Source organism: Pinus tabuliformis, chromosome 2_2, assembly GCF_031772625.1.
Source record: "Pinus tabuliformis cultivar Carrire ecotype Pingquan chromosome 2_2, CPIR1, whole genome shotgun sequence".
Classification (NCBI taxonomy): domain Eukaryota; kingdom Viridiplantae; phylum Streptophyta; class Pinopsida; order Pinales; family Pinaceae; genus Pinus; species Pinus tabuliformis.
In genome coordinates this window covers 362,659,188-362,673,181 of record NC_142300.1, presented here as the reverse complement: position 1 = coordinate 362,673,181, position 13,994 = coordinate 362,659,188, and positions in this window count along the sequence as shown.

Below are 13,994 nucleotides of genomic sequence, written 5' to 3'. Positions count from 1 at the left end.
AATTTAAACAAATTATTTTTTTTGCCGGAAAATTGATCGAATTCTCAAGGAAGACCCAGCGTTAACATTCCTCCCGTCACGCACACGGATTTCGGCTCGTAACTTAGCATTAGCATGAAAGGAATGGTGGAAAATATTAATTTTCTGGCCACACAGCTCAAAGGAAATAAACCTCTATCTTAATCACTTTAACATTTAATGACCAAAGGATGTTAATTGTGTGCACAAGTACCATATGGCTTAAATTTTTCAAAGTTGGAAGGAGTTAACACAAGTGAGGGGAGCCTTGACCCTGTGAACACATTCAATTCATATCAAAATGGTGTTAAAACTCCTCCTTCTTTGTATCATTCGATTGACATTCCCAGGAAATCGTCGTGATTCAAGCATGGACTTAGAAGCTTTGTAATTCAATGATCCAAGGGGACAATACAAAGGTGGACAGGGTTATATATGGCTATGCGTTGCTCTTCGATCCCGCTCTGTAATGTTGTTGAGTGTTCAAAATTGTGATAAGAGGAAACTCTTATTTATTTTTATGTCTGAAGCATGAAGCACAATAGTCTCACTTTGGAGGAATTAGGGGATAAGTTTCAGGAGAAAAAGCATGTCAAAACAAACAGGTTGTTGGCATGTTTGCTCGAATCTATTGAAGGGTTGTTGAATATCCTTGAGCAAAGGAGCTCTGCGATGGAAAAGGAGTGAAAGACATATCAATTGCGTATGGATACCAAACATGAACTACAATAAAGTAAAATGGATGAATTCTAAGTTGAAATCATGTTTGAATTAACATCCTTGGATATTAGGGTGGTCAAGCTTGAAGGAAACTCCAATAGCGACGTCAAATTCATTGTGGAAGTGACAAAGACCAACGATGAACCTGTGAAGAAGAAGGCTAACAGCGATCAGGAGGCAGGAACAACAGGACAAGGATGGTGATTCAAGCCGCATGAGGAAGCTAATGAACCAAGAACTTCCTGATAGATAATCTAATAGTTTTTTAACCCTTTGATGCTATGTAGATATATATTGTTATTAGGAGTTTTTTATCGAGTATATAACATGAATTTATTTAAAATAGTTGGTAAAAATTGTCATAAGAACAAACTCTCTATATTTTGGACCTCATAATGCAGTATTATTTTGGATCATGAAGAAATATGTAAGGGTTCTGACCCAAAATCCAGATTTTCCTTCTAATGTAAATTACTACCCACTTCTTTCACACACACACATGAAACACAATCAAAGAAGATGGAACAATTATTCTTAAATATAAATGTACGAAGAAGTTATATAACAAACAATTCTTTTTCGGTGATTTTTTTTTACAATTTAAATTTTAAATTGTAAATTTGGATTGTATAATTTATAATACTCAAATATAAATGGAAGGTAAGGTTGGAAAACAATTATTTATTATTAAGATAGATAGAATGATTAACCAATGATTAAATGACTACATAAATCTAGAAATAGAAGTAGATGGGGGATATCTCTTGGTATAGCTCACTTGATGACTCGGTGACATGTAAAGTTATGTGAATGATGAGGTCCTTTTTCAAAGTCCTTAAGTGTCAAGCATGTCTTCCTTCACATGGGTGAGGTAGTTACACTTAAGGGTTATATTATATCAATTAGAATTCATCGAGTGCAATTACCCATCCTCTAATCATAAGCCTAGATTCCATAACGGATTACATCAAGCCCTTAAATAGCATTCATATTTTATAACACCAACCATGGTTCTCCCATGAAATGCAATGTAAATATTGTTACACAAAAATTAAAAAGGACTGAGTCAAGGGACACAGATGCTAGCATTGAGGGGGTTGCTTGCTTGGGATATTTAAGGTTTCCTTGTTGCAGGAAATTTGAACTGTTTGGACAGCCATTAAAGGTTGATTGGTGTGTTTTAATGGGTGGATTTATGAATTAAATTGGGCTCCAAGAGAAGTACGTAGGGCTATGCTGCTCTAGGAATGAGTACAAGGCAGAAAGGACAAGAAATTTATGGAGCTTGGAGCTTGTGCAAACAGCTGGGGGGAAGGAAGAAAAGTCGACCTCTGAAGGAGTGGGAGGATCCTTCATGCATTTGAATGGGCATTTACAACAACAAAGAAGGATGAACAACAAAGGAGACTTGTAGGAAGAAAAAGAAGACAGTGATATCAGTTCGGTTGGCAAGATTGGCAGGAAGAAGGTCTCTCCTAAGTGAGGAACATTGGCCTCTCAATTCCTTATATAGCCAGAGGGTGGAGATGGTCTTTCTCTAGATTCCCTTGATGGCTGGAGTGGAGGGTTGTTCCTTAGATTCCTGAAAGGAGGATCTTTGGATCCTTTCTTACTAGGAGGTTACAATGGATTTTGGATTCCCCAAGTTGGGTGGAAACATTATGTTTTGTTGAAGGGTGGAGACTTGTTTCTCTACACTGCCTTGACATTCTTGGGTGGAGGAAGTAAGCATCCAGATTCCTTATTTGTTTTGATTGACTACCATCAGATAGTTGGAGGGTGGATGTTGTTGGCCTCTAGATTCCCTGTACATTTGGTAGTTGTTGAGTAGTTGATGGGTGAAGGAAGGAGGCCTCTGGAGTCCCTGTTTTAGCTGGCAGTTGATGTTTTATTCCCTTAAGCAAGACCCCTAAGTCTTTGGAATCTAGCTCGGGGGTGACAACTGCAAGTGATGACTGGCTACAACTGTCTATGGTTGGGTGGAGAGTCCTTGACCTAGATTCAGTTGCCCATAATATTTAAGATAAGTGTTGTTTTTATACTTGAAATTTTAATGAATGATGTCTCTTTTTTGGTTGAATGATGGCATCGATAGTTGAGGAATGCCTGTGATCATTTTGTTTGTATTTCACAGTAATCTGACTTGGAAAAGAGAATCCTCATTAAAGACATTGGTAGATGTTCTGACTGTTAAAATTAAATATTGCATTGAATTACTTGAACTATGTATAGCTTATAGTGGTAAATTAAAAAGGGTGAGATTCTGTCAATTAGTCATGTGACTGTGATTTGCCCTAAAGCCCTATATGCAGGGAGACTTACATTTAGAATAGTGTCATAAGCACTGGGTATAAGCAATTATGCAATTAGTGCGGGTAAGCATTTGTGAAGGCATCATAACCTTGTTGATTGATTAAACACTTAACCTCATTGTTGAGCATAAATGATGAAAACTCCGAACAGAATGGGTTCGTAGAGGAAACTTGTATAAACCTCCCAACAATAATAAAATTCACTAGTATGACTAAGGTTTTGAGGTGGATGAACCTCATTATAACCAATGTAACTCACAGGAAATTCGCATACCCTTGGCTATGTGCGGGAAGGAGAGAAAGCACATGCATTGTTAAAGTGTATTTATGCCCAACCATTCTTTCTGAAATCGTTTGCTTCACTCATGAGTATATATACATACATGTATGTATATTACAACATTGGCTTAGCTCCCATAACTAGTCGAAAAGGCGCCATTCACGTCACTTGGCTTTCGCAAATCCTGTGTGGAAATCCCTTGCAAGGACCAGGATGGTGTGTCTTGGAGGCTCCTTCCCGGAAGGTAAAAGGGGAGCAGTAGGGAGGAATTGTCAGGATGGCAAGATCAGGATGACGTGTCTCAAATGTGTAAATAAGAGTATGCAAGGAGTCATCGGGATGGCAAGGACCGGGATGACGTGTCCCATAGACCCCTTCTTGGATGGTTAAAGAGGAGTAGTCGAGTGGAGTTGTTGAGAGGGCAGGGATCAAGGTGACGTGTCCTAGGGGTCCCATCCCCAAAGGTGCATAGGAGAACATTGGAGGAGAGCATCGGGATGAGAAGCATGGGATGACATGGTGGGCCAGTATAGGGGAGAAGGCCGAAGGGATGGGCCCCATCGTGATGTAAGCACATGTCAGCAAACCCATTAGCGGTTTTGGGAAACCGGAGACTACTTTGCGACATCCCCTACGATGGTTTCAGGAAAATTTAGGGGAGGGGTGATGCAATTCTTATTGACCATCGGATGGGCGGAGGTGTTGTGGATCGTCAAATGAGGGCCCTAGAACCCTAGGATGAAACCATGATTGCGACGAGGTGCTTGCATATTAACGTCGAGCACATCGACCTGACAGAACCTAATCACAACTCATTGATTCCCCGCTCATTTGGGACCATCAGATTCAATTGGTAGTGATAGGGACCGCTAGGGCATAGTGGCAAGGTGTATATAAAATTATCCCATTCTTCTATCATCATAAGAGGAATTGGATTAGTAGTAGCCATCCCACTGGGTGAAGTGGTGGGGTGTGTTACAGATGGTATCAGAGCTTCCAGGTCTAGCACTTGGACTGGATGGGCTCTATCATGAGCAAGTGAGGACAAAAATACGCTAAGGAGAATTATATATATATTTATATTTATAAGAAAAAATTTATCCCATTCTTCTATCATCGTAAGAGGAATTGGATTAGTAGTAGCCATCCCACTGGGTGAAGTGGTGGGGTGTGTTACAGATGGTATCAGAGCATCCAGGTCTAGCACTTGGACTGGATGGGCTCTATCATGAGCAAGTGAGGACAAAAATACACTAAGGAGAATTTCATAATGGGTTTTAGAAATTAACTAAACAATTTTTTTAAGTGTTAAAAGTCGATCTAAACAAATTAATTGCAGGTCTAATTGATATAATGATTTTGTGATTTATCTAAGTAGCAGAGACAATTGACATGTTTCAATGGCATGAATAGATTAATAGTTGTGAATAACAAGTAAAACATTATTGAATTATGCAGGCTTGTATATTTCAGTTAATGGTTTGTTGATAAACATGTGCTAATGTCAATTGTGATGCGTAACCAGTCTGTTACGAAAACTCTGTAAGAGCAGGACCATGGGAATAATTTTGTTGTTTATTTATTAATTATGCTCTAATAATTGATATTGCTTGATATATGATTGATTCATATGAAATATAGAGTGTCATGGGCATAATAACATGGTTGTTTTGTCACGACAAAGATAGGCATGGCAACTCCATGAATACAAGGTTCATGGTCATGATTGTGTTTATTTATTTATCACATGCATCTAATAATGTGTGTGATTGACAGCACATCACAGGAAGCATAAGACAGAGACAAACACATAAATGAGGACCAAAACGGTTTAGTATATTTTTTATCAACCACAACATGGAAATGAAGAGGCGAGGACAAGTGAAGACGAAAGGTCAGTTAACCAAGGGTAAGGGGATCACCCTCTAGATTGGATGGATACCTTGAGAAGCCTACATGTGAAGTTATAAGCTTCAAGGAAGACAATGAGAGACTGGTGAGAGCTCAAGATAGACAATATGAGATAAGTGTAGTCATCCTGCAAAGTCTTTTAGATTTACAAAGATAGAGGCGACCTGAGATGAGGGCTAGTCATAAAGATAGGAGGAGCCTTCAGGATTTAGAAGAGAAAAACAATGGGGCAAGTGGTAGCAGGTCTAGGAAGAGGTATAGGCAGGAAAATGAAGATATTATGCAGGGAAATGCACCATTGAGCACTCTAGAAGGAAATACCAACACTTATGCGCATCATTCTAGCTAACCATCTAGTTTTGTTACTAGGAGGTACCATCATCATCAAGGAAGAAAGGAAAAGGATTACATGCCTAAGGAATTCAAGAAAGTAAAGCCACCCACATTTGATGGGGAGATGAAAAAAATTGATTATGTTGAAGCCTAGTTGTTGGTCATGAAGATTTCTTTTAGAATTCATGATTATTCTGAAAACATGAAAGCTAATATTGCCACCTATAGCTTGAAAGGAAAAGTAGACATATGGTGGGAAGATTTGAAAAATGTTAGAGGCATTGTTGAGGGAGAATTGACTTGGGATGAATTTGAAGAACTCTTCAGAGATCAATATTTTTCTGAGTGCTACTATGGTGTCAAGGAAAAAGAGTTTTATGAACTCAATATGGGACCAATGATAGATGATGAGTATGTCACTAAGTTCCTTGAACTATTGAGATATGTGCCAAATGTCAGGGATGAGAAGGCAAAGATTCATAGATTCATTAGTGGGTTGCCTATGATATTTAGGGACAAGATTGAATTGTTGGAACCCCATACTCTTAAGGATGTCATTAAGAAGTTGAAACATTGTTATGAACAAGCAAAACGCACAACATAAATTAATAACGACTAAAAGGCAAGAAACAACACTGGAAGTAAGAAGAGTTGGACTAGGAAAAGTTCTGAAAAGAGGGAAGGTAAGCATCCAACCCCTACAAATCAATTTCAGCAGAAAACTAATATTGATGCTAAGGAAAATATGTCTCAATCAACATGAAAGCAACATAAGCTTGAAGGCAAAGATCAATTGAAGTGTTGGACATGTGGTGAAAATCACAGGAAAAGGGGTTGCCCACATCAGAAGAACGTTGGGCCAAATTTTAAAACCCCTAAGGAGCTCATATAGTGGGTGATGTAACTCGAGATTTAGCCAGATTTTATGCAGCTGTAGACAATCGCTAGGCAGACCATCAGGAATCCATCATTGAGATGGAAGGTAAGTTGTGTAATCAAATTGTTTCTATTCTAATTGATCCTGGTTTTAATTATAGCTACATCAACTGAGAGATTGTTGAAAAATGCAATTTTGCAAAGGAATTTCATAAAGAACCACGTTTGGTTCAATTGGAAACCAGAACAAAAAGAAGGATTAATCATTGGGTAAGATCATGTGCATTTTAGCTCAGTGGCATGCCCACAATTGCACATTTGAATTTATTGTTGTTGGGTGCATACAACATATTGCTGGGCATGGATTAATTGTATCTGCACAGGACCAAAGTGGATTTCTATGAAAAAGAAATTGAATGCTTGGATGCGGTAGGGAAAATATGAGTTTTGTAGGGCAGGAGAAATCCTACTTCAGTGAGGTTGATGAAGACTATGCAAGCCAATCGTAATAGCAGAAAGGGATGCATGTTGTTTGCAATGTAAATCTTAAGTGATGTGAGGGCTAGCAATGATGCTAAGAATGAGGAAAGTGAATTGTTGAAAAGGTACATGGTTTTGTAGCAGTATGCAAATGTGTTTCTAGTGGAGGTTCCTCGATTACCTCCTCATAGAGAGAGAGATTTCTCTATTAAGTTGGTACCTTGAGCAGCACCGACATCCAAGGCACCATATGAGCATCCCTAAGTTGTTCGAACTAAAATTGTAGCTAAAGGAGATGCTGGAAAAGGGATACATAAGGTTGAGTGTGTCTCCATATGGAGCACCCATGTTGTTCATGAAGAAAAATTATGGGGCCCTTAGATTATGCATCGATTACTGGCAATTAAACAAGGTGACCATAAAGAACATGTACCCATTACCATAGATTGATGATCTTTTTAATCAGTTGAGGGGAGCAACAATCTTCTCCAAGATTGACTTGAGGTCAATATATCATCAAGTAAGGATCAAGGAGGAGGACATTCATAAAACTACTTTCTAGACAGGATATGGACACTATGAGTTTATATTGGTATCCTTTGGGCTTACTAATGCCCCTGCCACTTTCATGTGCTTACTGAATTGTGTGTTGCATCCTTATTTGGACAAATTTTTCATTGTATTTGTCGCTGAAATATTAGTGTACTCAAAGACTGAGGAAGAGCATGAAAAGCATTTGGTTGCATTACTACAATTGCTGAGGGAATACAAGCTCTATGGAAAGCTCAACAAGTGTGATTTATTCCGTTCACAGATACACTATTTGGGGAATATTGTCTCCGAGGAAGGGATATCGGTTGATCCAAAGAAGATCAAGGCTATAATGGAGTGGTCAACCCCAAATAATGTGAGTGAGATAAGATCATGCATGGGATTGACAAGTTATTACAAGATATTTATCAAAAAATTCTTCGAGATAGGTTATCCTATCACATCACTGCAAAGAAAAGGGAATAAATTTGAGTGGACAACTCAATGTGCAACAAGCATTGAGAAATTGAAACAGTTTTTCACAAATGCACCGGTGTTGAGGATTACAGATCCTGACAAGAATTTCGTGGTATGCAAAAATGCCTGCAAGGAAGGGCTCGGTGGAGTCTTGTTGTGGAAGGATAGGTAGTATGTTATGAGTCAAGGAAATTGAATGAGCATGATGTAAATCACGTGATTCATGACCCATAGTTAGTTATCATTATTAATTTGTTGAAAATGTGGAGGCATTACCTCCTTGACATTACATTTACACTTATGAAAAACCATAGTGGGCTCAAGTATTTGTTTGAGCAACCCAAGTTGAACGCAAGACATGAAAGATGGTTTTCCATACTTAGCGAGTTTGATTATGGGGTCAAGTACCTCAAAGGCAAAGAGAACAGGGTTGCAGATGCACTTAGTAGGAGAATTCAAGTAAATCACTTGGCAACCATAAGCTCTTACAAGAAGGACCTAGTAGAGAGGGTCAAGAATGCAAGACAACATGATAAAAGATATCAACAAATGAGAGAAAAGTTGCTACAAGATGGTGGGGATGAGGAATATCACCTTGTTGATGATGACCTAATTAGGTCCAAGAATAGAATTTATGTGCCAAATGATGACGAATTGAAGAGGATCATAATGAGAGAGTTGCATTTCAAGCCATATTCAGACCATCCAAGTTACCAAAAGACTCTCACAACCATTAGAAAGTCCTACTATTGGCCAAATTTGAAGAAAAAAGTGGCTGATTTTGTGGCTAAATGTACAGAATCTCAGCAACTGAAGGTTGTATGCAAGCATCCAACATGATTATTGCATCCCATTCCCATTCCAAAATAGAAATGGGAGGTGATCTCCATAGATTTCATCACAAGTTTGCCTACAACCTCCATGGGACATGATATAATTGTGGTGGTTGTTGACAAATTGAGCAAGGTAGCTCATTTTGTAGCAGTCAAGTCCACCATCTCAACTATTGAGATGGCATAAACCTTCATAAAGGAGATTGTGAGATTGCATCGAATTCCCAATAAAATTATTTCAGATAGAGATGTTAAGTTCACTTTAAGATTTTGGAGGAACTATTTGCAAGTTCGGGGATAAAGTTGGCATTCAGTATAACATAGCATCCACATATGGATGGGTAAATAGAGAGAATAAATAGAATCCTCAAAGACATGTTGAGGATGTATGTGATGCATCAGCCCAAAAAGTGGGAGAAGTATCTTCCACTTGTAGAGTTTGCATACAACAATGGATACCAAGAACCCATAAATATGAGTCCATTTGAGGCACTGTATGGGAGAAGTTGCAATACTCCTATCAGCTAGAGTGATATAGTGAACAAAGTGCATATTAGGCCTGGCATGCTCAAGGAAATGGAGTAGCAAATTCATGTCATCAAGAAAAATATGAAGGTGGCACAAGATAGGTAGAAAAATTATGCAGATCAACATAGGGTGCATAAAGAGTTCCAAGTTAGGGAACAAGTTTACTTAAGAATCAAACCCAAAAATAATTCCTTAATGATTGGGTTATGTGCGAAGTTGGAACCATGGTATTGTGAGACTTTTGAGATCCTTGAAAGGATTGGACGAGTGGCCTATAGGATGGCTTTACCTCCTTCAATTAAAGTTCATGATGTTTTTCATGTTTCTTTGCTTAAAATATATGTATAAGATTCTAATCATGTGATTAATTGGTTTGTGCTATAGGTGGAACCAAAGGGAGAGTTCCAACTAGAGCCATTGTGCATTATAGACTAGAAGAGTCTCATGCTCTAGAATAAAGCCATAGAGCAAGCCAAAGTGAAATGGAGGCACTTTGGGCCTTAGGAAGCCCCTTGGGAAATGATTGACTTCACACACAAACACACACACATATATAGAGTTGTACATATAAAGATTTACAAAACAATATGTGTTTTATGTTGTTTCCTGTGTTGCATATGAGTACAAGAATATCGAGGGCGGTGTTCCCTCGAGGGGGAGGCGTTTGTGACAACCCCAACCATGGTTCTCTCATGAAATTCAATGTAAATATTGTTATACAACAATTAAAAGGGATGAGTCAAGGGACAAATTCCATAACTGAGGGGGTTGCTTACTTGGGATATTCAAGGTTGCCTTGTTGTAGGAAATCTGAACTGTTTGGACAACCATTAAAGGTCAGTTGATGTGTTTTAATGGACACATTTCTGAATTAAATTGGGTTGCAAGAGAAGTACTGGGGGGCATGTTTCTTTGGGAAACACTTACAAGGCAAAACGACAAGAAATTTATGGAGCTTGGAGGTTGTGTAGATAAATGGGGGAAAAAGGAAAAAAAATTGACCTCTGAAGGAGTGGGAGGATCCTTCATGCATTTGAACATGCATTAAAATCAACAAAGTAGGAAGAGGCGCAAAGGAGACCTGTAGGAAGAAAAATAAGATAGTAATATCAGTTTGGTTGGCAAGATTGGCAAGAAGAAGGTCTCTCCTAGGTGAGGAACAATGGCCTCTCGATTCCCTGTATAGCCAGACGGTGGAGATGGTCTTTCTCTAGATTCCTTTGATGGCTGGGGTGGAGGGTTGTTCCTTGGATTCTTGAAAGGAGGATCTCTAGTGTATTTCTTGTTGGGTGGTTTTACATTGGATTATGGATTCCCCAAGTTGGGTGGAACCACCGTGTTTTGTTTGAAAGGTGGAGACTTGTTTCTCTGGACTCCCTTGACATTCTCAAGTGGAGGCAACAAGCCTCTAGATTCCATATGTGTTTTGATTGACTACCATTGGATAATTGGAGGGTGGAGGTTGCTAGGCTCTAGATTCCTTGTACATTTGGTAACTGTTGAGTAGCTGGTGGGTGGAGGAAGGAGGCCTCTGGAGTCCCTGTTTTAGCTGCCAGTTGATGTTTTTATTCCCTTGAGGAAGACCCCTCAGTCTCTTAAATCTGGCTCGAAGGTGACAAATGCAAGTGAGGATTGGTTTTAGTTGTCTATGGTTGGGTGGAGAGTCCTTGTCACGGACTCAATTGCCCATAATATTTAAGATAAGTGTTTTTGTTATACTTGAAATTTTAATGAATGAATTTCTCTTTTCTGGTTGAATGATGGCATCAATAGCTAAGGAATGCCCGTGATCATTCCATTTACATTTCAAAATAATCTGGCTTGGAAAAGAGAATCCTGGTTAAACACATTAGTAGATGTTTTGACTGTTAAAATTAAATATTGCACTCAATTACTTGAACTATGTATGGCTTACAATGATAAATTCAAAAGGGTGAATTCTATCAATTAGTCTTGTGACTGTGATTTTCCCTAAAGTGTTGTATGCATGGATACTTACATTTATAATAGTGTGGTAGGCACTGAGTATAAGCAATTATGCAGTTAGTGCGGGTAAGCACTAGCAAAGGCATCATAACCTTATTGATTGATTAAAAACTTAACCTCATTATTGAGTGAAAATGATGAAAACTCTGAACATAGTGGGTCTGTGGAGAAACCTGTATAAACCTCCCAACAACAATTAAATTCATTAGTATGACTAACGTTCTATGGTGGATGAACCTCATTATAATGAATGTAACTCATAGGAAAATTCATGTGCCCTTGGCTATGTGCGGGAAGGAGAGCAAGCACAAGCATTGTTAAAGTGTATTTATGCCCAACCAATCCTTCTAAAATCGTTTGCTTCGCTTATGAGTATATATACATAGATGTATGTATAGTGTAGTGTTGTTGGAGCACTGTGTCAAGGCGACCTTGGCTTAACTCCCATAACCATTAGAAAAGGCATCATTCGCACCAGTTGGCATTCGCAAATCCCGTGTGGAAATCCCTTACAAGGACCAGGAGGATGTGTCCCAGAGGCTCTTTCTCGGAAGGTTTAAGGGGATAAATTAGGAGGAATTGTCAAGATGGCAAGGTCGGGATGACGTGTCCCAGAGGCACAAAGGGGAGCAAGCAAGGAGTCGTCGAGATGGTAGGGACCAATATGACGTGTCTCGGAGGTCCCTTCTTAGATGGTTAAAAAGGAGCATTAAAGAGGAGTCATTGGTAGGGCAGAGATTGAGGTGACATGTCTCGAGGGTCCTACCCCGGAGGTGCACATGAGAACATTAGAGGAAAGTGCTGGGATGAGAAGTGCAAGATGACGTGGTGGGCTAGTATTGAGGAAAAGACTGGAGGGATGGGCCTCATTCTATCCCATTCTATCATAAGTACATGTCAGCAAACTTGTTGGCAGTTTTGGGAAACTGGACACCGCCTTGCGACACCCCTTGCGGTGGTTTCGAGAAAATATGGGGGAGAGGTGCACAATTTATTCTTACCGTTGGAAGGGTAGAGGCGTTGTGGACCGTCAAATGGGGGCCCTAGAACCCTAGGACAAAACCATGATTTTAATGGGGTGCCTGCTTATTAACGGTCGAGCATATTGACCCGTGTAACCCAATTGCAAGTCATTGATTCCCCGCTCATTTGGGACTGTCAAATTTAGTTGGTATCGGTGGGGACTGCCAAGACATAGCGATGAGGTGTCATATATATATATGAGATTCTCTTCCCAACCCCTTATTTATATTGTGAAACGTCGTCTTTGGAGCCTCTGGCATCCACCTTTATTTCTAAAGGAGTTATTTGATGCACCTTCCTTTGAGGTACCCTTCAACCAACTTCCTTTTGCCTCCACATACATAGCCTTGGTGTATGCATCATCCAACGTGTTGATGTCGAATAAGGTCAACTCTTTCTGGATGTGCCTATGCAATCCCTTAACATGCTTTAACATTGTCGCCTCCTGCAAATTAATAAACAGTCAATGGAACTTTGTTGTGTATTCTTCTACCTTATTGATCGACATTGGTAAGCTCATTGCGGACATTGTAACTGACATCACAGGGACAAATACCTTAAACCCTTTGGACTTGAAGCACATTGGTACCTATTCTTATAAGGTCACCAATCTGATGATGCAGAGGCTTGAAAGGGGAGATGACACTTTGCTTGGGTAGCCCTTATCATTCCATTTGGGAACTATATATATATATATAAGGAAAAAATTATCCCATTCTTCTATTAATAGAAGAGAAATTTGATTAGCAATAGCCATCCCATCGAGTGAAGTGGCAGGGTGTGTTACATCATCATAACATATACCATGAGTAAAACCATGGGTTGGCATAACTTGGAGCTAACAAATTTCCAAAGCTAAATTATTTATTTTATTTTATTTGATTGACTCAAAATGTTTATGTTTATTGCGTCAAGTGACAGTATATAAGTGATGTGTATGAGTAATGTAAGAAAGTTTGTCAATATTTTTACATATTGGCTCAATATGTTGAATTTATATTAATATGTCCAATTTATAATACTTAAAGGACTGGTAAAAAATTTCATGTAGCTTAAAAGTAATATAGAGCCCAATATGGGGGAGATATTTTAGTGTCAATAAAAAGTAATAAAATTCAATTTGTTATTTAATATTGTTTTTATTAATAAAATTACAAATACTTTTTTAGATAAAAGAAAATCATAATATACATATTACATTAAAATATATAAGTAGCAACAATAAGTTAAGATCCATTTTACGTTATAAAATATGATAATAATTTGTAACCATATTTAAATTTAATTAATAAGCACATCAAAACTTTAATACTTACAATAAATTCACATTATAACAATAAGTTTAACGATGGATACATGGTCCATTTTGCCATATATATTATTAACTTGTAAATAGACTTTGTTACAATACCATGGATTAATACCATGGCTCATCAATACAACATGCCCAAAAACCATCTTTCATTTCACAATCAAAATATTTTATAAATATTTTATTTGAATTTATTTTTATAATTTTATATTATTAAATTTAAAAGAAAAAGGATTATTATTACTTTTGAGATATATCTACATCTCTATCACATTAAAACATATAAGATATAAATAGTAGCTATAAATTAAGATCCATTTTACCATATAAATTAAAATAATAATTTTGTAACCATATTTAAATTTCATTAATAA